The sequence below is a fragment of the Cygnus olor genome, chromosome 2 (assembly GCF_009769625.2).
Source record: "Cygnus olor isolate bCygOlo1 chromosome 2, bCygOlo1.pri.v2, whole genome shotgun sequence".
Taxonomy (NCBI): Eukaryota; Metazoa; Chordata; class Aves; order Anseriformes; family Anatidae; genus Cygnus; species Cygnus olor.
In genome coordinates, this window is record NC_049170.1 from 13235155 (window position 1) to 13261913 (window position 26759).

The 26759-nt window shown below is 36.5% G+C and overlaps 2 long non-coding RNA genes across 3 annotated transcripts; both read left to right on the forward strand.

The window, feature by feature from the left end:
- Window positions 1–597: 597 nt before the first annotated feature.
- On the forward strand, window positions 598–8159 carry LOC121065883. Of its 2 annotated transcripts, XR_005817375.1 has the most exons (4): window positions 598–667; window positions 1036–1104; window positions 4320–4577; window positions 5353–8159. It is a non-coding gene; the product is annotated as an uncharacterized LOC121065883 (long non-coding RNA). The 2 variants fall into 2 exon arrangements; XR_005817374.1 differs by having other exon boundaries at window positions 4320–8159.
- A 2623-nt stretch (window positions 8160–10782) lies between these two features.
- LOC121065885 lies at window positions 10783–13783 on the forward strand. The gene is made up of 3 exons (XR_005817378.1): window positions 10783–11152; window positions 11888–12039; window positions 13709–13783. It is a non-coding gene; the product is annotated as an uncharacterized LOC121065885 (long non-coding RNA).
- Window positions 13784–26759: the final 12976 nt, after the last annotated feature.

Consider the following 26759-nt stretch of genomic DNA (forward strand, 5'->3'; position numbering starts at 1 on the left):
TGGCTGTAAACTGCATTTACAGTGTTCCAGGCTATATCAGTGGAAAGGATTTGTATTTGCCTGAGATTGCCTTTGTCTTCAGTGTAACGTGTCAGACTCTGAGAGTATCATTGCAGCCTAAAGGTTCATTTTTCAGGAGGTTTTGCTGCTGCGTACCCTGAACATTCATTCCGCTGTGGGCAACTTTCCCTGTACATGCACTGATTCACTCCCAGAATACATCTGTGAATATAATTGAGCCCTAAGTTTGGATATTAAGAATCTCATGTATTTTTTAAGAACACGTATCATTTTAATACTGGATTCAAGCCTCTTAGGGCTGTCTTAAAATAAACCTTACAGCCTGACATGGGTAACTCTTGATTATTGATGTGTAGACAGCAAAGAACTTTGCCACTAGTAAATTATATCAAATGCAGCATGTTAGCTACTGATTGCCTGAAAATCCTAATTCTTGTAGGTGAAACTATGGTGTAAGACCTTTGGCACTCAAACCTCCTGCCTCGCTCTAGTTTAGGGAACGGTGAGTTCTCAGTTACAGGGAGTGGGAAGGTGATGTCATTGAAAAACTATTGCCCTGCTTTGATACTAGTAAATGTGCTCAAAGTTCTCTAGGGACCTCTAAGGGCTGAAAAATTCTCCCTATCACAGTTGCTGTGGGATAGAGGTAGTTTTTCTCTCATTTTCTGAAACTTTCTTTGCTGGTGTTTTTAGCTAGAATGCAAGTGAAGGGCATTTTGGAAAATAAGTCTGTATCTGCACCCTGTAAGAAAATGTGTTGAAACTGAAGCTGGATGCATTCTTATATTATGTATGGAAACAAAGACAGGAACAAAAAATGCCAGAAGTGTGTGTGTGTGTGTGCGGATAGATACTTTGGGGGATGGGGGAGGGGGAGTGACAGATGAAGCCCTTTGCAAAACAAAGTAGTGGATGCCAATGTTGATGTTTTTAGGCATGCCTTTCACTAGTGACTCTGTGATAACTTATTAACAATCGAAACTTGGGGGCTGGATTTCTCCTTTTTCTTTTCAGCACATACAGCGTGAAAGAAATAGAGTGAAAGGTCCTGGCAAGACGCCCATCCTACTTCTCGGATAAACGGTGAGTGGTGCAACACCATGACTCTTTTTCCCTCTCACATCTTGCCCATCACTTGGGGAAGTGAGCAATTACTTAGCTTTTTCATGCCTGCCAGCTCTTCTGGGCTTTGTCTTGCTTGTTCTGGTGACAGGCAATCTCACACTACTTCTGGCCACCTGCTGTCCTCACAGGGCCTAACCCAGCCTTGGAGGCATTTGAAGTTAGAGATTTGTTTGGATCTGAGTTCTGATGATGGCCGGTGTCTTTGTAATGGGGCCATCATGTGTACTAGATCCACAGACCCAGGGTGCATGCCAGCATTACCAATGACACGTATAAGTCTCTAAGATGCCTCCTCCTTCTCCCTCCCACAGTTACAAATATAGCTTTTTGAGCTTTAGGACCTATGTGTCGTGAGTTTTCTTCCCAACCCTGAAGCCCGAGTTTGGTTTGTTTAATCTGAGAATAGGATGTTCTCTGCAATTTTCCATGCCGTAATGAGGCTTTGAGCAGGACTGCAAGTATCACAAGACTCCTGATAACATCATGGGAGCTAACAACACTAGCACTTGAGGTAGCTTTGCAGATTCAGCCTTTTTCTGAAAATAACATTCCAACAACGCAGAGATAAACAGAATTGTTTCAGAACAATCTTGCAGAATATTTTACTTTGATCTTTTTTTTTTCTTTTTTTTTTTTTTTCCCTTTACATAAAGACACTCTTCAGATCATCTGAATGGGATTTAAATAGCCATATGATCACTCCCATGTCACTTGATCCATGACATAACTCAGCTTGGGGAAAGAAACAGACAGAAGTGAAGTTTTAGCTCCATTTGCAAAAGTTGAAAAAAGTGATGAGATGAGGATGTTTGAAACACATTTTTAAACTCTCAGTGACACTCACCGGCATCTTAGTCCAATCTGTAGCATTGCTGAAACAAGTAATGTTCAGCAGTAGCCACCAGCAAGCACAGTCCCTGGTGATGTCACCAGTGACATGTCTCAGAACTGTCACCTGCTTGCCTGCAGCCCTGACCACAGCCTGGGATTGCTGGAGCACTTCATCCGGCAGGATTGCAAGGTGGTGAGTCAAAGGTGAAATGCCAGCAAGAGAGAACGATTGCTGGTTTCGCTGGCTGAAATACCAGTCGTATTATGCATTTATTATACTTACACAGCAAGACAACAAAGATAGAGCAAGGGAATAAACTGCAGGAGAACTACATTGTCGGGAAGAGATGGTATGCAAACATGATAAAGAGTACAACTGTGATAAAAAAGCAGTAAAACATTGCCTGATATACGTAGTGGCTGATATGATATCGGACATTCAGACGGGCGTATTATTTCCTTAAATGAGGGGATTTATTTATTTGTTTATTTATTTATTTGTACACTGCTTCCTGCGCATGCTTTCCACTTGCAGCTGCTCCAATTCACAGTAGCATCAGGACTAAAGCATTGCCTACAACTGGTATATGGGTAATACTTACTGAAACTTAGGTCCCAGGCATGCAGCTAAGCCCATGGACATGAGGCACATGCTTGAGTACAGTTCTTGTACTTAAAGTCAGGGATAGGATATGCTTCAGTGCCTGCAACAGCAGCATTTTGTTTTTGAATGACTCCAACATTTCCCAGTAATTAAGCATATTATTAATATTGGCTTAATACAGAGATGAATATCACTCATTGCTCTAGGAAGTTGGGGAGACTGTCATTTTGTGACTTTCCTTTTTTAAACAAGGAAACTAGTTCTAGAAATAGAAAAATACAATATATTGCCTGTTTTGCATTTTTATTCTGTTTCTTTTACTTTCGTATTTTGGAACAAACACTGACTGGGCAACCTTCACTGTTACAGTTTAGTAAGAGGATTTTTTTTTCCCTAAATATGATCTGTAATCTATTTTGGAAAGACCCTAGAGAATGATTAAATTTTGTTGAAGTCTAGGAATACTAGTTTTGAAACTTAGTAATTTTGGGGGAAGAAAGGTTCAATTGGTTTAAAAATATACCCAAGCACTGTACAACATAATTATATGAGAAAACCAAAAAAGTTAAGTTGTATTTCTGATAGATAAATTTTACAATTTTTGGCCACCAACCATGATATAAGATGAATTTGTGAGCATAACATAAAGGTTATGTAAGCCTCTCTCTCTCATTGTAAAGAGTCTCATTTCCAAAAGGAAAAACTTAATCTAATCAAGAGAAAGTCTTTCAAGATCTCAGAAAGTTGGGAGAAAAAAAATAATATTCAGTTATGGTGCATTATTCTTACCAAGATTAATGTAATAGCTGTCTCTTAATGAAATCTAGAAATGACAGACATGGTGATAGGGGTGTGCTGCAAGCAGACATAGGCATATGACCTCACAGAGAACATTCAAGACCCTAATTCTATGACAGCTTGTTAATGTGCTTAGCTTTATGCATGTGAGGAGTCTCTTTGCTTCAAATTACACATATGCTTCATGTTTGCAACCTTACCCTTCCAGGACATCTTCCAGCAAATTCAACACTCCTTTATTTTCCTCCAAATGCTAACTACATTACACGCTTTCCTCCCTTTCAGTCACTTAAAAAAAAACATGATCCATTAAGTCAATGGCAAAATTCCCAATGACTTCTGTAATGCTGGAAGTTAAGCTCTCTGCTTATGAAACTTAAACCTTTCTTTTGAGAAAACTGTCCAACATTATAAAAAAGTCATTTTGGTCCTGCAGCTCTCCAAAATGGTCAGTGTTTTATACTTTTCCCTTATACTTAATAGCATTTGTTTTAAGCATTTATTATCAGTATTCTTTGTGCTGTTTGGAAGACATGCTAATGATGGAGGTCATGTCTACTTCGTCTGGACATTGAAAGATCCCGTGATGATATTTACAAGAATTTTCAGTCTCTTTTCCTCAACCTCTCCTGTGTAAGATGCTGTCTGTCAGATTTTTCCTACTATGTACATAAGAATTGGTTGCCATCCTATGATATAATTATGATATAAAGATGATATAATGATTGCAGAAGATGTTAGTAGGAACTCTTTATTAAGAGACAGTAGCCAGGAGACACAAGATGCTGAAGATTTCTAATGAGGTTAATTTATGGGGAAATATGGGATGAGTTTATACGTTTCACCTCAGTCATGCCAACACTGTGAATATCTTCCTTCTCACTTCTGAAGCAAAGCCATGATAGAAAGATTTCTCTGTGCTTCATGTCTCCTCTTCTAGCCTTGGCTCTACTAAGAGGTAACAAAGAAGAAGAGCAGGTTTCAGAAGGTATGAAAGGAAGCTGCAAAGAATTGTGGACTTACTGATAATGGATTTCCTACATTCAGTAGTGTCAACATCTTTGTTCAGAATGTACTATGAAATATAGGACAGAATAAGACCTTCACAGAGGCAGACGACATATTATCTGCAAGTTGAGAGTCAGAGGTTGATGACTGCTGGAATCAAGCGCTGGTTCTACAGATCACAGATCAATAGGTAGGATGGATTCTACCTTTTAGTTCAGATGTGGATTCATTGCTATTTTCAATTTCTGTTAAGCTAATGTAAGTTGAAAATTCTCTGAAGTACAATGCATTGTGCAGAATTAAACTTCAAACCCTTCCTGAGGACATTGAAGTAACCTGCTACCATAACTATGCATTATTCACCATGATACTCTCTATGAAACAAAAATATTCCCACTTTTAATGTTGGTCTTTGTAGAGTTTTTTCTGAAAGTGGAGATCGGATAATGAGACAGTTTAGCTGGCCAGTGCCTTGACATGTTTCATTTATGGCTTGATTAGACCATGATTTAATGAGATACTGTACTACATGAAAGCACATCATCTTCAGTCATTGAACACTGACTGCAGTCTGAATGTTTCATTTTGGCAGTGTCTCTGCACTTTTGAAATAATAATAAATAAATAAATAAATAAATAAATAAATAAAAACAACAACCAAACAGCACTAAAGCATAATTTAAGTAGAAAGTTTCATTCCAACTGCAGTAGGCAATTACAAAGAAAATCATTCTGAGACTGCCCACTTCTTTGCTTCTCTTTTCAGTCCTATAGACTATGCGTTAGTGCATCTGAGGTTTTATTATATTGCATAGAATGTGTTTAGAATTTAAGATATGTAAAGGAAAAGCAGACAAAAGGACAATCTCATGTTTCCATTCAACTTCCCTGTGTGTATTATTTCAGAGACTCAAAAAGGTGATCCATTGTCTAGATTTTGTGACTGCTGAATCTCTTTGTTACAGGGTGTCTCAGGATAACATTGAATTTTTTGATATTCTTATTTGCTCAGCTTCCAGCGGAGGGGCAGCTCTTGAGCACTGACATGTGCCAGTGTTTTTTCTCTGATGAATGGCTTCTAAACATCCAAAGCTTCACTAAATGGTACTGTAGACTGAATAATCCCAGAATTGTAAATGATCTGAGGTACTGCTGCAGTGTTTCAGGTTCACCTCCATTTGCAGTCTTTTTGCACTGAATGGATTTCAGTTGAAGATAGTGGTCCAAAGAACCAAGGCAATCTTACTGGTGGATTTTCTAATATGTAGTTCTCATATACGTTCTCACTTGGGAACAAAGCGTGATGACATATGGAAAGGCTCACATCTATTTCTTGGCTTTCGGTTAATTGTTTAAACTGAAACAAGAGTCTGAAGAAAAAAAAAAAGACATTAAGAATAAATTATGTCATGCTGAGATGAGGCTAATTATTTAACATCTGGCAAAAGCAGATAGATTCTCAGTTAACACAGTAGAATCCATTCAGTCAGCACCTTGATAAGCACCATGTCTCTTTCACTGGCTCAGATTCCTTCCTGGAGTTCCTGTGTATGTGCTTTCCAGTTCCTCTGAAGACTGGCTAGGCTGCCCATCAAGTCTGTTTAAAATGATTGTCTTCCATTGCCTGCAAGGCTTTGGTAATTTACAAGTGTGAATGATGTACATCTGCAGACAGTTTCTTACTGTGTGGTCCACTTGTCCTGCAATTTAACATCTTACTGAGTAGCTTGAGTAGGTTCAGTGTTGTGTGTCTGTATCCTGGGATGGCAGTTCTCAAAGGTATTTTTGCTGAGATGTGGCCACTGCACATGAACACAACTCCTGTGTGCTGGAGTTTGGGAGAACATGATTTGCCATTGTGGCCATACATGGTGTTCTTGGTGTCCACGCACACACTTGCAATTTGCTGGCATGTGATGTAGTCTTCCTAGTAGGAATCCACAGTTAGTTCTCCTTATGTTACCACAGGGTTCAACTATATTTAATGCTGAAGGAGACATTTTCGGCTTAATGTTAGGGAAACATGGCCATCTTGAACCTCTTTCAAGAGGAAATCCCTAGGATCACGTTTGAAGCTCTTAAAGGTTATTCCCAAAGAAGCACTTTCAAATTATAATAACTAATTATTCATATTTGTATGGTCCCCCTGGTTCCCAGTATATCTGTACAGGTCTTTCCATGGCCTTCATCTTTTCAGTGACCTTTTTTTCACTTGTCATTTGAGTTAGCAGGAACATTGTAAGATTATTCTGTATTAGCAGAAAAATCTCCAGTCCTGCTTTATTTCACATTCATAAAGGAGAAAAAGGCAGAAATGAGAATTTCAGGTATACTAAAACTCTCAATGAGCAAAGAACAAATATGAAATATTCTTGAAGAAGAAAGAATTCATTTATTTTTACACCTCTCTCAAGAGCGTGAGCATCTCTGCCTGCCTGTGATTGAAGGGCAAAGCAGTACCAGCACTGCTGTCATGCCCAATACTTAGAGCCAAATGTAGGAGAAACACCTTTACTAATCTCTCATATTTGTTGTCCACTGGATTAAAATTCTCCAGTATTTCTGTTTGGAAGTGTTGACATTTCACTGCACCTGCAGGTCAGTGCCACAGGGCTGCAGAGTTTCAGGGAAGTGTGAGTGTTAGCTGTTACACTCAGAAAACCCCACTCTGCTCTCATTTTAAAAGGGTATAAATCAGAGGTCATTGCACTGTAACCAGCAGATTTTCTGCAGTCAGTGTGAAATCATCAACCGATTCAACAACTTCACGTCTCAGAGTCTGGAGATACTCAGGCTTGATGCTTCAGATCCTAGCCAAGGCACGTCTTGTGTGTTTCCTACTTAACTAACACTTGCACAATTGATGGCCAAACATTCTTTCTGGAGCATTTACCATTTCCAAATATATTTATCTTTCAAGTAAATAAATTTTGTGTTAATTAGTGACAGCTCACTGCTAAAATATTCACTTCATTCTTTTATCACTCTGTGGCAGAGTTCTGCGTGCCCTGCCAGCTGTCCTTCACAGCAGGTCTTAAAAGTTTGAAGCCTTATTTGGTGTCTGCAGTGACCTTTCAAATTCCAGAATGTAGTTGGGGCTACACAACTCACAAATATAACACTTGTTAATAAAATGTCAGTGTTGTTGCAGTCAGGCTTACGTCAATCTTTCAAACTGCATTTTCAGTCATCCTGATAGCTCAGAATTGTGTACATCTGGTGGCAGAGTTGCAAGAGGGGCAAAACATTCAAAAAAGCACCCTTCTGTTCCATCCGTATAACCAGTTCACAACTCTACCCCCTGGGGAAAAATCATTTCCCCCGTTTACATTCCAACAAACAGTTGGTTTCTTCATTGCTTAGGTGACCTCAAGTAAACCCAGAAATGCCAGTTTTTAAAGACTAAAATATTGCCTAAACCTTCAATCCCATAACTAATAGCAATAGGAAAAAAAAAAAAAAAAAAAAAAAAAAAAAAAGCAGAATGGCTAGCAGATGTTTCCTAAAGAAGATATAAACAAGGAAAACGAGCAGTCAGATTTTCCTTTAACTTTATAGTGCAGTTTACAAGTTCATTAAACAGGACTTCTGTGCAGGTCAGCCCTTGCTGAGGGATTGTTTAAGTTGAAGAATTCTTGATTTCCTGCTCAACTGACTCACTTGATAAGATGCTTCATAATGACATCAGCAGCAGTTGAATAGTTAAAATGTTTGGATTGTATGAACCCCTGTAGTTTAGATGGTTCTTGACCTTCTCTGTGTAAGTAATGATTACTTAAATACCTGCAGGCATGCTGAAAGCTCTCTGTAATGTACTGGAGAAAAATAACACAGATATTCAAAACTATCACATTTGTAGTCTTTGAATACAGATATTATAGCTGTTTAGATTTTAATGATTTGTCTTGTATAGGTGCTTGAAGCCATTTTTTTTTTCCATCTATTTAGTGAAACTACATAAGCAATTCATGGGGTGTTTTTAAGGTTTATCCAAGTGTAGATATTGCCTGTGTTCCTCCTCGAAATTGGCATTGCTATGATGTTTAGCTCTTGTCATAGTCTTAAAAAAATGTTTTTAATATTAAAAATATTCTTAACTGATATTCATATTAATATTCTATGCTGGCACTGATTTTCCTCTTGTTCTGTAGAAGATTTTTATTTGCAGAAAACCAGTTGTTATCAATGCAAACTTTACAACAGACCTCAGTAGATTTTTAATTGACTCAGTAATGCACATTCATTACTGGGCTAATACTAGGCAGCTGGAGGTTGAGGACACATACAATTCTCATATGATATATAATAAGGAAAAATCAGAATACTCTGAAATAATCACAAAGAATATGTAGTATATTAGCGAATTCTGCATGGAAAAATAAAAATATTTGAAAATATATGTCCTTGCAGGAAATGATACAGGCCATTTCTAAAGCATCTCATCCACTGACTTGAGGGTGACTGGACATAGATACAGGAATCTGAAATCACAGATCTGTATTTTCATTACAAAATAAGAATGTTGGCTCCACTATCTTAGTTAACAAAACAGATATTCCCACCTTTTTCCCAAGCACAATAAATGAACACTCAAAATCAGCTCAAAATATTATCACCTCATATTAAATAGGAGACTATTGTTAAATGGTGCATGCAAATAGTATCTATATCACAATATAGTCATAACTATTTAGGATTAAATGTTCCAAAATACTTTAAATTACTATTGCATAGCTTATTAGAGATTAGGAGATCTTTGAAGAAATTCTTGAGAACTGCTTTAATAAATATTAAACAGGATAAGACATATCTTTATATCTTTATATTCATTGTGGAGTTGCTGCACTCACTTAATGGAAATTCGCCTGGAATTGCTACAGGTCCAACAGCAACATTTGGTGCATAGTTTGTAAACTCATTTGTTATGTTTGTAAATCTTTTTTAATGCTCCTGATGTTCTTAGAAGATGTCATCTCTCCCTTTCTGTATAAATACTTTTGTGGTGTTGGCAATCCCAACTTAAAAAAAAATATATATATAAAAAATGTAAGGAGTTATAGTACAGCTTTATTAAAAAAAAAAAAAAAAAAAATCCGGCTCCATGAAGTTAAAAAAGTAGCAAGCATTACAAACTATTTGAAATTTGCACAAAACAACTCTCATTTGACATAATTTAGATTTTGTGAGTTTAGTTACAAATTACAGCAAGGATATTTTCTTAGCTGTTATCAAAAAAAGCGTCTTCCTTCCCAAAGCAAGATTGGTCTGGTTCAGCTAAGGCCTGCTCTTTTGGTTCCTTCCCTCTTTTTCCCATTGAGATAGTAGCTTCTGGGTAGCTTAAAACATTTTTTTTTTCAATAAAGTATTTATTTACTTTTTTTTTTTTTTTGAATTGTCCTGTCCAAACAGAAGTCTGTCATAGCCAGCATCCTTTGAATAACTGATTCACATGATAAAATAATTTCTAGTGCCATCAGCATCAGCTGCAGACCTAAATATAGTGAGTTACCACTGATCAGCATGCACTCGTCTTTTAGACAAATGCACATGATATATCCATGTTAAGTGACATCTTCCATAGGATTAAGTGTTGTGGGATGTCAACTGTGAATACGACTAAGAATAAGATTATGTAATGTGGACTAAGAGAGATGTTTCTTAGAAATTCATAGCTCTCTGCAGATCTCCTCGTAACTGCATGGTAAATTAATGCATGCTGTCACTTCTTTCAGTCATCAAAAGTTGTGTAAATAAAATAAGCTGTCACATTTTTGGTTCTTTTCTGTGTGAAATTTAAAACATTTCTCAAGCTAATAAACGCGAGTCTAGGACTGCTGGTATGTGCTTGACTTTTTCAAGCTGTATACTTCAAAGTGTAGAAGCTAGATAAGCTAACAGCTCATTCAGTGAAGTTGTTGTGTTGGAGGAAGCATGTCTATCAAATACTTGCTTTACAAATTTGAATAGATGGCATTGTTCTCAGTAATGTCACCCACTCTGAGGCTGCAGGCATTGTTTGAACAGAGGGAATGTGAAGCATTTCTTTTTTTTAATTTTATTCAGGGGTGCTTCTTGGCAGGGAAGTCAGCCACTCTTTTTCTGGATCTTTATCAAAATGATGATGCAACAGTACTGGGGAGGCTGAGTACGCATCTGGCCAAAGTGTTGAAGATCAAGGCAATGGTTTAGCACATGGTCTTCAGAGTAGATGAAACTCAATGTAAGAAATGAAATAAACCACAACAAATGTTGCTTGTGGTTTTCTCAGAAAGTGGGTGCTAAGGAATTAACTTTGTTGGGTGCTAAAGAACACATATTTGGTGTTGTCATTTATCAATTGTAAGTACAGATCACACAGTGGCTGACTTCTGTTTCTCCTTGGTACTCTAGGTCAGTGTGTTACAGACATCTGCCCATTGCAGCAATCCGATTGTAAGACAAACACCATCAGCACAAATACATTCCTTGTCCTAGTTACACCAATACAATCTGGCCCCTGGTGTTTATTTCAGCACTGAGTGATTCTTTTGGTTATTTATAGATTGGTCTGAGATTGTGTCAGTGGGGCAAGAGTGAAGCTGCGTTAGCAGCCAGAGTACTCCGGAGAGGTCTGTTGGCTGAAACTTGTCCACTGCCTGTGTAAAAGTCATGGTGAAGAAGTGGTCTTGCATCTTTGCTACCGTGGAGCAAATGCTCTATGGACTTTGCCTTGGACCAGCCGCGAAAGACCTCAGACGCATACTGGAAGAAAAGCTGTGACTCATGGTTCTGTTTTTTTTCTTCCCTGGTTATCTGGGAGGGAAGTAATCTCTGATATATATGATTCACAGGTAGCATTGTTTGCCTGGTGTTCTTGAGAAAGGGGTTGGGAGGGACATAGCAAATTATATGTGATGGGCAGGACTTTGCTGTATCCAAAGTAAGTCAAAGTACAAGAGCACTTACACAGCTGCAAAGACTGTTCTTGCCCCCTTATCTGACTTGCCTAAAAAAGCCTTATAGCTCTGTGAATCTTTATGTATCTGCATGACAAATACTTTTGCCAGACTGAATTGAGTTTCTGTCAATGCTGTCAATCCTCCATGGCTCCATTACAGTTGCTCAGGGACTCTCAAAGATGGCTAAGCAAATTAGATGGACAGGAACTGAGTTGAAGCTTTCTAGGGAATGAAAGGATAGAAAAGTAATTTTGTAGGTTGGCTGAGCTCTTGATGAGATGTTTTACGCTGCTGTGATTTAATTGTATTCCTAATGGTGCATTAGGGTGTTTGAGCATTTTGCTGGGAGTCTCCTGGTTATTATTTAAATCGAAAGAAATGAAACACAATAGGTGTCATTAAAAATCTCTCTCTTTGTATTGGAGAAGATTAGTAGCATTGTACACGTATCTAGTAAGATACATTGGTCCTGATCCTTATTTTCGTGAATGCTCTTTTACACATTTTGTACAGCTAAAATACTACAGACATTATTACAAATTATTTATACTCTGTCTTTCAGCTCTTGAGGGCTCCACTCAGGCATGGTGCCATACTATACTGCTTTTGAGCATGCCACAGTTGTGCTCTGAGTTCAGGAACTAGCTCAAGGGATATGAGTTTGTGTGCCTTGGCCCACAGAACAAATGAAAGTAGACCCATCTTCTCTACAATGTGAGTACTTCAGTCTGTACTTTGGACCACCTTGTCTTTGTTAGAGACACCACTGTGCTTTTTAGCCCATCCACTATTAATTAATGAAATGCCAAGTAGCAAAGACGAGCTCTCAGAAAGGGGGAGAAGATAGCAACAATACCGTTTCCTAAGGAAGTGCCAATGTTGCATGGGAATGCATGACCACACAGTCATTGAGTGAATGTGATTAATCCTTTAATTGCTGTAACATAAAATTAGCTCCTAGGGTTTTCTTCTTCTATTACCTGCTGTGATCTCCATGAATCTATGTAAGGAAAGATTCTTACATACAAAGAGGAAACCTAATGTGAGGTCAAAAACTTATTGAGAATAATTTCTTTTGGGTGAGCATTGAGCTTTATCGTGTTTTTCACAGTAGTTTCAGTAATTGCTTCTCCTCTGTTAACTTTGTTTTGCATTTCACCTTCTTGTCTCTGCAACAGTTTCTTGTGTTTCTGAGACATCTCAGCTGCTCCACTGCTACAAACATTTCAAAGAAGACAGTAGTAATGTCTAAAAGGTGTTCTACTGATCTCTTAACCTACACATTTTTTTCTTCTCTGAGGAGGATCATTTCTAGATGACAGCTCACTACTTGTTTATTTTATCTGCACATAAATGTCCTTTACCTCCATTGTAATTTGACTGTTAAATTTCAAGCTAAAATACTATGGCTTCATTGCCACAAAACCAGACGATATTGTTAGTTGATTTTTGTTTGTTTATTTGTCTGAGTGCTAGAATAGTGTATCAAATCCATTGCTGAAATAATGTTACATGATTTTGAGCCCCAAAGCAAAAAACTTCAATCACAGTTTATTAATCTCAAGTAGATGGGTACTTGTTTAATTACACAAATGAAAATGTAGTGCACCAGCTTCCTCTAATTCAAGCTTGAACTAAAAGACTTTTGGGAATAAGTACTGCTGGGACATTACTGGACTACTGTTTCATGTTGGAAGTTAGGATAAATTTCTTCCCAGAAAGAGCAGTCAGGCATTGGAATGGGTTGCCCAGGGAAGTGGTGGAGTCACTATCCCTGGGGGTGTTCAAGGAAAGGTTGGACGTGGTGCTTGGGGACATGGTTTAGTGGGTGACATTGGTGGTAGGGGGATGGTTGGACCAGATGATCTTGGAGGTCTTTTCCATCCTTAATGATTCTGTGATTCTATGATATTGGAGTGATTATTATCTCAGTACTACTATGGATAGGAACATACTACTTCTGCATATTGCTTAATTATTTTCATTGTTCTGGAATGACCATAACTATTAGTAGTCTTTGGGGCATGAGAATAAATGCTTCCAAGGAAAGATATGAAATAAAATACATACTCATGTTTTCTTTCAATCTGGGGAGGTAAACATTTTCTCTCTCTCTCTCTTTTTTTTTCTTTTTTTTTCTTTTATTATTTTTTTTCTTTTATTTTTTTTTCTTTTATTATTTTTTTCTTTTATTATTTTTTTCTTTTATTATTTTTTTTCTTTTTCTTTTTCTTTTTCTTTTTCTTTTTCTTTTTCTTTTTCTTTTTCTTTTTCTTTTTCTTTTTTCTTTTTTTTCTTTTTTCGAGTGTGTTTTAAAACTAAAGGCAGGTTTCTTCATTTATCTCTCTGCCTGACTTAATACCTTTTTTTTTTTTTCCTTTAGGATCTAAAGTGGGGAACAGGCCTGAGGAATCTGAAGGGTTTTCAAACAGATAAATCACTACACGTTTATAAAAAATAAGATAAAATAAAATAAAATAAATAAAATAAATAATAAAATTTCACTCAAGATGCTCAAAAGACAGAGGACTCATCCTAACAGTGTTCACGTTCAACTGCCTGGAGGCAAATTAGCAATAGAAAATACTCTTTGTGTTTGACAATTAAAGGTAATTATTTCCAATTAAATAAAAGCTTTCCTCTCAAATGAGTAGAAAAATATAAAGTCAGGCTTTGGTGATGTAGTTTCAGTTTCTATTATTTTGTTTCCCCATTTCACTACAGTTGTTAAGTCAGCATAACTACCCTATGGTGATGTGAAGATATGGAATAGAAACTTGGAACATACTTATTTATAAAAGATTAGTGGGTTTTAACTACTTTAGTAATTTGTATTTAGACAGTAGCAAGAAACTGCTTCATGTGAGGCTTTCACAATGGTAAATGTTTTTAATCACAGAAACATATTTTTACACTGTTTAGCCTCTGATGTTATGAATAGTTTTCCACCACTTTCTTAAGACGATAATTTCACAGCCTAAGATTTTTATTAGAAATTTTTGTCATTTCTTTTTTACTTTGTGATATTAACTCTTTTCATTGCTGACCGCTGATGGAAACAAGGATGTGGTCAGTAAGGGGGGGATACGTCACATAATTTAGAAATCTGCAGCATAAATGTCTGTAGCTGAGTGGGTGAGTGAGCTCCCTTTAAAGTCAATGGAGAGGCAGAGGTATTTTTATAGTGTATTACCTCCAATGTATTTTTGATGTTAGTTTCAGGAAAAGAGGTGTGGCATCCTATGCTCTACTGACTATGTTTACTAGATATCTATTGACTCCATTAAGCCTGGGAAACTGGACTCTGCATCCTGGACTGTAGAAGTCTAATGAGTCTTATCAAGAAAATACATGCAAATCACAGAGATGATGAGAACAATCTGCAAGGATATTATGTGATACTAATTTGCAAATGATTAGGCCATTTGGCTGTTCCAGACTGCTGGCCGGTGAGGAAGAAAGGACAATATATACTTTGCACAGCTGGAGCAAAATGCTTGTGTGGATGCTGGGGTGGTCAGTAGAGATGAAAATGATGTAAACCATGATGCAGGTAATTCTCCATTACAGGCAAGCTTTCTGAGACCTCTGTGTTATGTGAGATAATAAGCAGGTGTTTGCTGGCAGGGAAAATTAACTGAATTGAGGACTTATGGGAAAAAAAAAGTCATTTGGAAAACAGAAAATATGGGTTGAAATATTGAAAGCAAATGTTAAAACAAGTTGAAATGGAGAAAAACACACTGAAAATAAGACAATGTAAAGTGAACTAAGAAGATGTTATTGCCCTTGGAATATCCTGATGAAATTAAGTTACCATTGGACCAGACACAATATAGTCCTTACATGAGAGACATCTCAAATAGCTTGAAAACTAGATATTTTTCTCAGTTTTCAGAATAGTTTTTCCATTTTAAACTTACAGGTCCATTGATTGGACCCAAGACCAAGACAATATTCTATGGAGTTTATGCAGTAGATTATCTTCATAGTAAATGGTTATTTCTCTTTCTCCACCCTTGTTTGATAGTGCCCTGTGATTATTTCATTTGTTTTTTTGCCTTCAGCTACATGTCTATAATTAGAGCAAAGATCATTCAGGAATGTGCTTGTTGGAAGTCATTATAGGCATATCACCACAGCTTAAAAGTGACAGCTTGATCCATAAATCAATGACTACCAAAAAGGACATCTCAGCCAGTCATTCATAAATGGGTGAGACATTCCACTGAGTTGCTTTTTGATACATTAGAGCTAGCTTTTGCTTTAACAATAGCAGAAATACTATCACAATCCATTATATCAATAGAGTTAAAACTGCAGGTGGCCTGGAGAACCCATTTTCAAGACTGTGTTGGATTGGTCACTCTGTAGTTCATGTTTGTTTCTTCACTATGAAGAAATACACACAGTAACAACTGACCTTGATTAAAAAAAAAAAAAAGAAGAAAAAAAAAAGAAAAAGAAAAAGCAGGGAACAGGAGACACATTTTTCTCTTCAGTGTGTGGAGTTGATCACTGAGAATTCGGTAAGAATCAATAATGTATAAAGGCAGAAGGCAGCTTTTGTAACTATCTGACAAATTATTCATTAGACAAAGGGATTAAACTGTGGCCTCATTATTAAGTGTTTAATCATACAGATCACAAAATTCCAATACAAACAATTTTTAATGATACAAAATCTGTTGCTATATAAATATGTTCCAAATCACACGGTTTCAAACAGAAAAGTTTTCTTCAAAGAAATTCAAATTCAATTAAATTCAGATTTATGTGACTCAAGTATCTAATTTTCATGCAGCTTTTTAATGGCTTGATACACACCCACTGAAGTCAATGGTAATCTCCAATGAAACCCTATGGGAAAGTATCTGTCAGTAACTGAATTATTCAGTTTTCCATAAACAGATTTCTATCTTTAAGATTAATATTCAGGTCTTTAAATAAATACAGAAGTACATGTAAATATTTACTTAAAGGATTTAATACTAGGTTGAAGATTAAATATATGCATATTTTACAGTAGAAGGATGAACCCCAGTATATACTTACATGTGACAGATTAGTTTGTTATAGCCTGGTAATGCATTAAGATGCCAATTATGCCAGGCAATAGGCAAGGAAAGGTATATTATATACTTAGATTATAAGAGACACTTTTAAATTCTTTTTAAAGATTTATCTGCAAAAATGAAACCAATTAGTAGATGTAGCAAATAGTAACTCTTCCTAATATAAATTCTAACACAAGCTTCTTACAATCTGGGTGGGTTCAGATGATACAGGTGAGAAGTGTATTTGTTTATCCTTATAATAAATTTTCCCTTTTGATCTCCAGCCTGCCATTAACAATCTTTCTTGATCTTTCTTGATACAAGGAAGTCTCACATATTTTAGTCAGAGCTTAAATAAAGAATGTTGGAAGCAAACTGAAGTAATAATACTGGGAATCACTAGGAATCTAGAAACAATTACAGTTGCAGTTGTATGTATGCACAGTAGATGTATTTACAGAAATTTCAGATAAAGTGGTACTGTTAATAGCACTAGTTTAATCTATAGATTTGTGAATTGTGAGGATTCTTGCATGGTTTTTGCTTTGGAATAGTTTTGTGAGGGTTTTTTTTACTACTGGATAAATGAAATAGACATTATGGGGTGCCAGTGCCGAAGTCCAAAGTCATAAGCAACATTTTTATTTAGTCCCTTGGACAGTCAATCCAAGATTACTCAGAATCTTTACCATGTCTTTCTTCTGCAGCTGTTGTGAATTTCCCCCTGCTATTTTTTTTTTTTTTCATTTTTATTTCTAGGCTGCTCCCTTTCTTAGATTAAATGTTATCTACTGCAACAGAATTCTCAACTTTAGTATGAAACATATTAGAGGAATAAACCATAAATTACTTTGCATTTTACAACAGGTGTCCATAAGGAGACCTCATGCAGAAGCATAGAACAACAACAAAAAAAAAACAACAGTAGAATAACAAAAGATCTATTTCACTGCTCAATCACTCATAACATAAAACTAAAACTAATGTCTGGTTCTAGTAGACATGCTGTATTCTTTCAAATGGCTGAAAGGACAAGAGTTGGTATGATTAGTTTCTGTAATAGGGAGAAGAAAGATCTCAGGGCAAGCTTTACATTAAGCCCATCAGTTTTTGCATCTGTTGACCTCAGTTGCTCTCGAAGATTGCAGTTGAGTTTTTTGCTTCCTTTTGAAGTTGTAATGGCAGTTTTGTCTTCAGCTGTTTCTTTCCTCTCCCTCAAATATCTTTGTATTTAGTTAATATGTGAAGGACTTGTTATATTGGGTCTCTACCCAATAAATCTCTCCTGAATGGGTGTTTGAAGTAGAGATACACCAAGAATGTATAAGACAAGATCCCAAACAGCCATAACTCTTGTTTATGGACATAAATGGGGTTATCCCGATTTACATCTACTAAAGAAAACAAAACATAGTGTTTCTGAGGTGCTTCTTCACTAGCTCCAGTTTCTTATTCTGCATAACTAACTGTGAGATAATTTACCACTATTTCTTCCTTTTCTTTTTTTCCTTTTTATTTATTTATTTATTTATATATTTTTCCCTTGGAACTAAGTGATGGAATTAAGTAGTGTTTTTACCTAATTTTTCATCCCTTTCTTGAATTCGTCAAGTCTCTTGAATGGCCTGTTAATGTTAGGACATGGAATGGGCTTGGTGTCTGGGTCACTAGGAAGGCCAAGAGCAATGCTATTTGTAGCCATTATCGGAGGCATGTGCAAACTCATGAATGATTAATCTCAGAACAGCTTAAGTGCGCTCCATAAGTTCCTCTCAGTATGTCTCCCACACCCATAAGGACTTGCAATTTTAACCTCCATATCATCAATTCCTTGCTGTTTCTCTGTCTCAACTGTCTTTCCTTTAAAAATGCTACAGTCTTGAATTAGACCATTATTTCATCCTTGAAAATCAGTTTCCATTTACCCAGTTCACCACTTTCTGAAACCACAGTAACTCATGATTGCTGGGGCCAGAGGGGAATTGCCTGAGAGATGTGTAATGCACTGAGCTAACATGTAAGGCTAAAGTATAAAATTTAAGTTATAAATGAAAGTGACAAGCAAAATTTTTCTCCACTTAGCTTTATTAATGATACAATATTTTATTGCCTGTGGCTAAAAGTATTTATTGTCATTGTATTTAGCTGTAATTTGGTTTCATAATTCAGTTGGCTTTTTAATATTTTTTTTTTCCTGGTAGCTTTTTTTTTTTTTTCCATGTATATTATTTTCATAGTTTATGCCTATAGTAAGTGTGTGGTCTTTCAGGAACAAACATGCAGATTGGTATTAATCTGAAGAATCAGAGGCTTAACAGTGGGCTTATTTTTAAGCATGTGAGTATGTGTCTGAAATCAAAAGCTGCAGATTGTCCTTCTAGGGTGACTAATAAAAACTGCATGTGTATTTTTGGTTGTAGGCACAAATATATATTGGGAGACATTAACCAGCAACATCTTCAAACCTTTAACTATACAAAATGTCCCACCAAGAGAAAAGGGAATATTTGTGTGCTTTAAATTAGGCATCTCGTGGGTCACAAGAAGTGTACAGGATCTTGCAGAGTCAAGACCTGAATTTGTATATCAGATATTAGAGTGTGTTCAGAGAAATATGATGGGAATGACCACAAACAAGAAAAAACTTAGTAGAGAAGAGATTGAAAATATGAAATAGTTTAATTTAGAAAATGGAGGAATAAGCAAATGTACCAAAATCATATGAAATAGTGAATGCTACTTACATTGTAGAATGAGAATGTCCCTTTTCTCTGATAAATAGTATAACATTGAGGAAAGTAAAAGACAAGCTGGAAACCATTATAAGAAAACTTTCCCTACAGTGTGTAATTAGGTGGTAGAAATCTCTCTCAGAGGAAATGAGACCAATGACACTTGGAGGATTCCAAGTGAGACTGAATATTTCCATAGATAACAATGGTACCTGGAGTTACAACAAATGGTAAACAACCAATGCAATAATGCTTATTGAAGTAGCCATTAAACCTTGTGCTCCAGGGCTCAATTTAATCTAAATGAGACTAGTACTGCTGTATGAAAACAGATGATATCTGACAGAAGGTACAGTTTATATTACACCTGTGCAATAGAAGGGTCCTCTGCCTCCTTCTGGTGATGACCATTCTCAAAGACAGCATTAGTGCTTAGAAAGAGACACAATCTTTTTTTCTGTAGGTCTAACCTAACATGATAGTTCCAGTTCTTCAAGGTATTTGTCTAGTATCCTTTAAAAGGTATAGATTTGACATTCAATATATTGTCTCTTGGTAGCTTTTAGTGTGGTATACTACTAGCTCAACAGACTGCGTCTGAGAAATTTCTTCAATCTATTTTAAAAATGATAAGGGAAAAGAAGTTAAAAGAGGCATCCAATCGTTATTTTTTTTATATAATTATTTAATCATAATACCCCCTCCAATTTAGTTCTTTCCATTACATCATTTCTCAGCTTCAGTGTCCCTATCATCAACTATGTTTCTGTTCTTTCACCCCTTGACTTTTTATTGATTTTATTTTGTTTACTTATTTATTTATTTTAAAGATGAACATTTTTATGGTACTTTCAAATCAAATCAAGGATCTCCCTAGAGTGGGTCTTGCATATTTTGGGTGTCTTTCATCTTTATTGCCATCATTCTAAAAAGAACATGGAAGGATAATGACCTTGATGAAAACCATAATGACCATGGTATAGAACAGAAGTAGCATCCTGAAACTCCTCCTCGTGCCATGGACAACCTAAATAACAATGTGATCTTACAGTAGCTATGCTACATTTTTGACGAAACACTCTCAAAATTATGGGGGCTTTTAAAGGTGATTGAAAAAAATCTTCCAAATTTCCAAATTACCAGCAATGCCATTTATGTGTATTTCTTTTCTTTGTTGTGCAGTTTCAAGTGTGGATTACAGAGGTTAAAATTTTGGTGGGCATTGGCATGCTCACAGCAAATTGGTTCTGTTCCACTTCTTACTTCTGTTATATGTGCATCTTAATTGTTTAATGTAATATTTCTACTTAATTACAGGAAATGTCATTTACTATATTGATGGTAAAATGAACACAGGCAATGCAAGTGACATTGTACATTTTTACAATGAGGGAGAATATGATTAATTATGAGACAGAATAAATTAACTCATACATCAAATACTTCTGAGAGGTGTTAGGAGGTGGAGGTAGAAGGTGACTCCAGTTTAATCCCTACTGTAGAGGAAATTAGAGTCAAATTATATTAGACACTAAGGAGCAGAAATGGTCTCCATGGCCTAGAAGAGCATATAATGGTACCTAACATTTATAGACGCACACCATATCATCTTGAAGTTTATACACTGTAAGGATCACTTCATTTATCACTACAAGTACATTGTAGCATCATAGCACACTCCTTCACAAATTTTATTAGAATATACGAATTCAGTCATGGCTAGTATAAAACAGCTGAAGCATGAGTGCAAGAGAGGGTATACATATAAACAGGAATCACAATGAATTTCATGAAGTATAAGCTGCAAATTGATGACTTTAGATCAAACATGGAAAATTTCTGAAAACTTGATCTTAACTAGCAAAGGTGCTATGAGTCTATAAATTATTTTTATTCACTGTCCAGAGATTTAAACTATGGCAATCACTTGGGATGAATGTTATTCATCCAGGAATAAGGTCACATTTCTAAAGAATTATGTGTACTTCAGCCTTACTCTGCCTAACCTAGAATTATTCTTTCTTTTTTCACTTTCACATATAAATATTTGTTACTTTCTATACAGTTCAAGTTGCTGTTCTAACTGTTATAGGGACTAAGCAAGAAATTGCTTAAGGAGAAATGTTTTAGAAAGAAAAAAAAATATTTATATGCATTTATTTGTGTGAAGAAGTGCTATTCTGTTCATGAACCCTTGATGTAGAGTGCAGCATAAAGCTAACACCAGTCACCTCCAAGAGTTCATGACAAACAGCCTGACAAAAGCTTTCACAATTTTCCTTTCAAATTAAATACAACACTCCTCAGGATGAGGAACCAATAAATAAATACATAAATAAGTTAAAATAAATAATAATAATAAATAATAGGGGCATCATTTGTTCTGGAAAGGAAGGAAAAGGGATAGGGAAGGTGAGTTGGAACAGCAGAAGGTCAAGGTTTTGAGCCTGGCAGTAGGGGAATGGTCAAGTGGCAAAAGGAGAGACAGATAAAACTGAGAGATTGAGGCTCATTATTAAATAGTCAGAGTGGGATGGGCTTTGCTTTTATTAATTTTTTGAACTTTTTCAATAGAGATAATTTTCATTGCAACACAGAGAATTTAAAACCTTTGTGTTTGCTACAAAACAGAGTTTGTTTTTCCAGACAGCAGAGCCGTGCTGCCAACCATCATCGCACAGGCATCTCTTCACATTCCTCCCCCTGCTACATCCTTCATGTTAGTCCTTCCTCTTCCCCATTCCTATACATGTATTTAGAGGATGCAAAATGCTGCTAACTCTCCTGGCATCACAAAGCCAGTAGAAATAAACATAAGTCACTAATAAATGTTACATCCCAAAGCTACAGCATGAAGAAAGATGGCCTCTTTCCCAGAAGCTGTGCACTGAATATTTAAATTTGTTTGCAAACCAGCACTGAATGCTGTATTGTCAGCCAATGCACGTAGCTAAGTGCAAGTGGTGCAGACTGAAGTTAATTAGTAAGTTTGGTTTGCTAGGCTGTGACTACAGCAACTTTCTTCTCATAAAACATCTTTCATGTACATAGCTGGAAATAAAATGTTCCTCAAAGAAGCTCTGTCCATGTGTTTAACTGTTCTCTACAGTGACACCAATTCACAGTCTCCTGTATAAAAAATAAATCAATGTTACTGTGATCATACAAGGGGTTTTGAATTTCGTTGTCACACCTCACTATTACTGAAATATTCCCTCTTGAGTATACATCTTCTCTGGTATGCTTAATGCATTCTTGTACAAAATCTCTTTCACGTACGCCTATACGTATAGTGAGTTTCATGCGGTTGTTGTAATGTAGAAATAAGTACTCTATTGTACGTTACATAGAGAAAATGAGAATTAAAAAATAATAATTACATAGGAATAAGTAATAGGGAAGCACTAATTAATCATACTAACAATTTGGAAAACAAGTCTAATAATTGAATATAAATGGTTAAATATATTTATGTTGTTTAAAATACTATTTTTGTTTTTTGAAAACCTTTTCACTTTTTATGTGAAGCAATGGGACCAGACTGCAGGACTGGAAGTGCAGAAGAGAAGGATAATGCCTGATATAATATCTTTTCCCTCATTTTGGAAGGTGTTTTCCTTTTTTCCTTTTTTTTTTCTTTTCTTTTCTTTTCTTTTCTTTTCTTTTCTTTTCTTTTCTTTTCTTTTCTTTTCTTTTCTTTTCTTTTCTTTTCTTTTCTTTTCTTTTCTTTTCTTTTTTTTGGTCTGCAGTTTAAATCCTTTGGTCCTAATTTGCTTTTCTCACATATGCCAGAATAAATGGTATTCAGCTTCACTGAAGTCAGTGGAACTGCACAGAGGTAACACTGATAAAAGAAAATTAAACCTTTTAAAGAAAACCTACTGCAATGGTTTTGAGAAGGTGAAATTAGTAAGTTTAGTCAGTTAATCACTTGCCAAAGTCTGACATTATATAAAGCATTAGCAGCTTGAGTCTATAGTCAGACAAGGATAATCAGCAAATCTGAGTTTATAAATTGTTGACTGGAAACAATGGTGCAGAGATAACCCTGGAGAGGTTGTGAAAGACTTCACTGGAGTTTATTTGCATTGCAGTTCTGCTAGAAGTCACAGAAGCTTGGCTTCCTACCTGCTTACTGCCATTTATTTTTGATATGCCCCAAAGCGTCCTTGACACTTATTAAAATAGAACGGTGTCTAGGCAGCCAGTAACGCTACTGTATCTTGTTTCAACAGTTGCTCTATTTTAAGAAGTTCCAAAGAGCTTCAGTATACATCTTCAAACCTACTATATCTGTTGATTCATGTAGCTTTTGAAACCTTTGACCTAGATCAAAAAATTCCTGTATTTAAAAAGAGAATCCACACAGCTTCCAGGGTCCACTTAGTGTTGTGGTTTAGCAAGCTGTTCTTCTCATTTATATCATTTTCTTTATACTATTTTTTTTTCAACATGCAAGTTATATAAGACTGTGATGTAAACAATTCCACCTTGCTATTCCATATTATAGACCTTAATTTATCTGTGTGCTGTCTTTATACACCTTTGCTCAGACTGTGCCTAGTGTCATTAACACTATATATATGTAAGAATTTCCCTTTCATCTCATTTTTGTGGCAAATTCCTTCTGCAATTTCTGGATGTGAGCCAGCTGTGTTAGAGTGAAAATTGGAGCTATTCTCTCCTCAAGCCTGCCAATGTTCGCACAACAGGGAATATTAGTTTATAAATTACCCCAGGGAGAAACGCCAGTCAGAAAGATCCGGAGATCCGCAGGAGCCAAATCACACCTTTCTGATATTTCACTTCTATGAGCATTCATATTCAAATATAAACAGTGTTTACATTTAATTCTGCACTCAGTGTTATAAAATACCACTCTGCCTCATGTGTCTTAGTGAAATAGTTCTGTCCAAAATGTCTGTTTCTTATGGACTGGCTTATACTGTATTTTACTGGGGAGAAAATATGATGGGAAATAAGCCAAATTGTCTAATTATTCCTGACATATTACCTGTCAGAATATAACCATCAGCAAAGGAGCAAAATGCCAGCTTCTCTTATGTAGTTTGTTCTTGTTGCTGGTAATTTGGTTTGCTTCTCCCAAAGAAACAGAGTTTTGAACTGATGAGCATTTTGAGATGATGCGTCCCTGTCTCAGCAGCTGACAGTACAATAATGCCGTGACGTGGAGGATACCAGTCAGATACTATAGCCTGTAACATGGTACATAAAAGGACAGCAAAATATACCCTCTAGTAAAGTTTATCAGCCTGGAAGGATATGTTGCTGGATCATTTCTGTCAGTGTATCACGGTATACATCACTGCAGTTACACCAGCTGTGAGTCTTCCCTGCAACAGCTAATTGTTTGATGACAACTGCGTTGGCAGCTTCCGATTCTTGTTTAATACTTCATATTTCCTATCTGCCATGCTGTGACAGGGCATTGCCTGATTACACTTTTTACGGCCCTATTTTGTTCACAGTGAACATGCTGGAAAAGCAGTTTGTCACTCCAAAGGCCTACTACCTACAGCAAATGTCCTGGACACTTCACAGAAATGAAATGGTACAGACCATGACCCAAAGTCCAGGCAGTGTAATTAGATTTCTAATTAGAGGATAATATATAAACTCATACATTTGCATTGAATTTACTTGTCAGAGGTTGCCTAAGTGTTTAGTATATTCTGATCTGGAGTACCTCAGAGTGAATATAAAATTTAACTAAACTTTGCTTATTTATGGCTACGTAGCTTGTGTTTCCGAATCTCTTTATTATACAGAATGCAATTTAAATGTAATTGCCACTGGAGAGGAGTCACACCAGCAGAACTGCACATACCCCTTCTTGTGTCTAATGGACCACACAGCAGGGAGTAGCATCATTTAAACCTCCATGGGGAAACAACACAGAAATGGTTCTGGGAACAGTGGACCAAGACAAGTCTGTGGTAGTCTTTGTGGAATAAAAAGTGCTGACAGAATGGAAATGACATTAAAAGAATATTTATCAGGTAGAAGGGCAAAGAATTAGGCTGTGAGTTGAAGATAATGCCGGGAAGATTTAAAATTTAAGAGGAGGAAGGGTTTAAGGGTGAGAGGAGAAACTTAGATATGGGTGATGTTCTTAGGCTGGGCTTCAGAAACACTTATCTGTTCATTTTTCTGGGAGTTGAACAGTTGACTCCCATTGATGTACATGATTCTCCAAACATGCACACATCTACCCTTCCAGCCGACCTCTGCTCCTCCCCTCACTCCTCTGGGGCCACTCAAGGCAAACGGGCAGCCGCAGCAGGGGATTCCCATTGCTGGGTAGGGTGCCTTTTCGTCCCTTCTCCATATTACCTGTCCCAGCCCTATGCTGCTCCTAGAAGGGATAGAGGGATGAAATCTACACTACTACCATGCCCTCCAGCCCCCAGAAGGGCTTTTCCACCACCTAAAATTGGTTCTAGGGGTGGGAGGACCTCTGCAGAAGCCGCAGCAGGGCCATGGGGACTTGGGGGCATGTGCAGGGACTGCAGCTCCGGAGAAAAACATTTGCGTGTTCCCTACAGATGCTTTTGTTTGTTTATGTTTGGATACATCTCTCTTCAACTGTTTGGGAAGGATAGGTTTCCCCCATTGGAACTAAAAAACGCAACCTTTGCAAGACAGAAGTGGCTGGCATTCACAGGCTGCTACTTGGCATGAACAAAGGATACAGAGATAAGGCAGTGTAAAAGAAAGGTTTCTGCTCTTCCCATTAAGGGCCTGATTATGCACAGATGTGATGCAGCCATGGGGTAGGCTGGAGGGAGAGAAGAGCCTGTGAAGTAGCAGGATCACAGATACATCACGCTGTGGGAATTTATCCACCAGCCTCCTTAACACCTTACTACAGTTAGATGGAGTAGTATTTCCTCTTTTTTTTTTTTTTTTTTTTCCCAGCTAAATGTGTAGTCAGAATTATTTAATATTAAAGCAGGTCAAAAACAAAGAGAGGAATGGAACAGTATATAAATATCGGCCATGCTTTTTTATGCCTCTTTCAGCTCTGCAAAAATCTGGAAAACAAGATTTCATCAAAATCTTAAAAGGTTCCAATTGTTTCAGCAGCTCCTTTAAGAAGATTAGAAAATGAAAGCAAATAAGTTTGCAGACTATAGTTTTCCTGCTTTTGTTTTAATTTTTGGATTTGATATGTGTGGCATTTCAGTGAGATCAGGTCTGTTTATATTTCTTTCTATTTTTTAATAACTTTGAAAAAAAAAAAAAAAAGGACTTAAAATTGTTATTACAAGTAGAGACCTTAACCAGGCCCCTGCTCTAGGTTTATTTCTTGTTTGATAGAAGCTAATGGAAAACTCATATCAATGTCATTGTTTTTGTTTTTGTTTTTGTTGCATTTATCATGCCCAGATAGACAGGTGATAGATAGATGACTGCACGTGCCTGGAATATTTTTTCCTTGAAAAAAGTGACAGATATTAACAGACACTATTACAGCAACAAAATACTTCAGCACTGATTTCCAAAAATTCTTGATGGTCTCAATTAATCATGAATCCACAACCTGTAATTATAATTTATAACATAAACATTATTAGAATGATAATTAGAGGTGTTTTTTTTTTTTTTTTTCCTGAGATTTTTA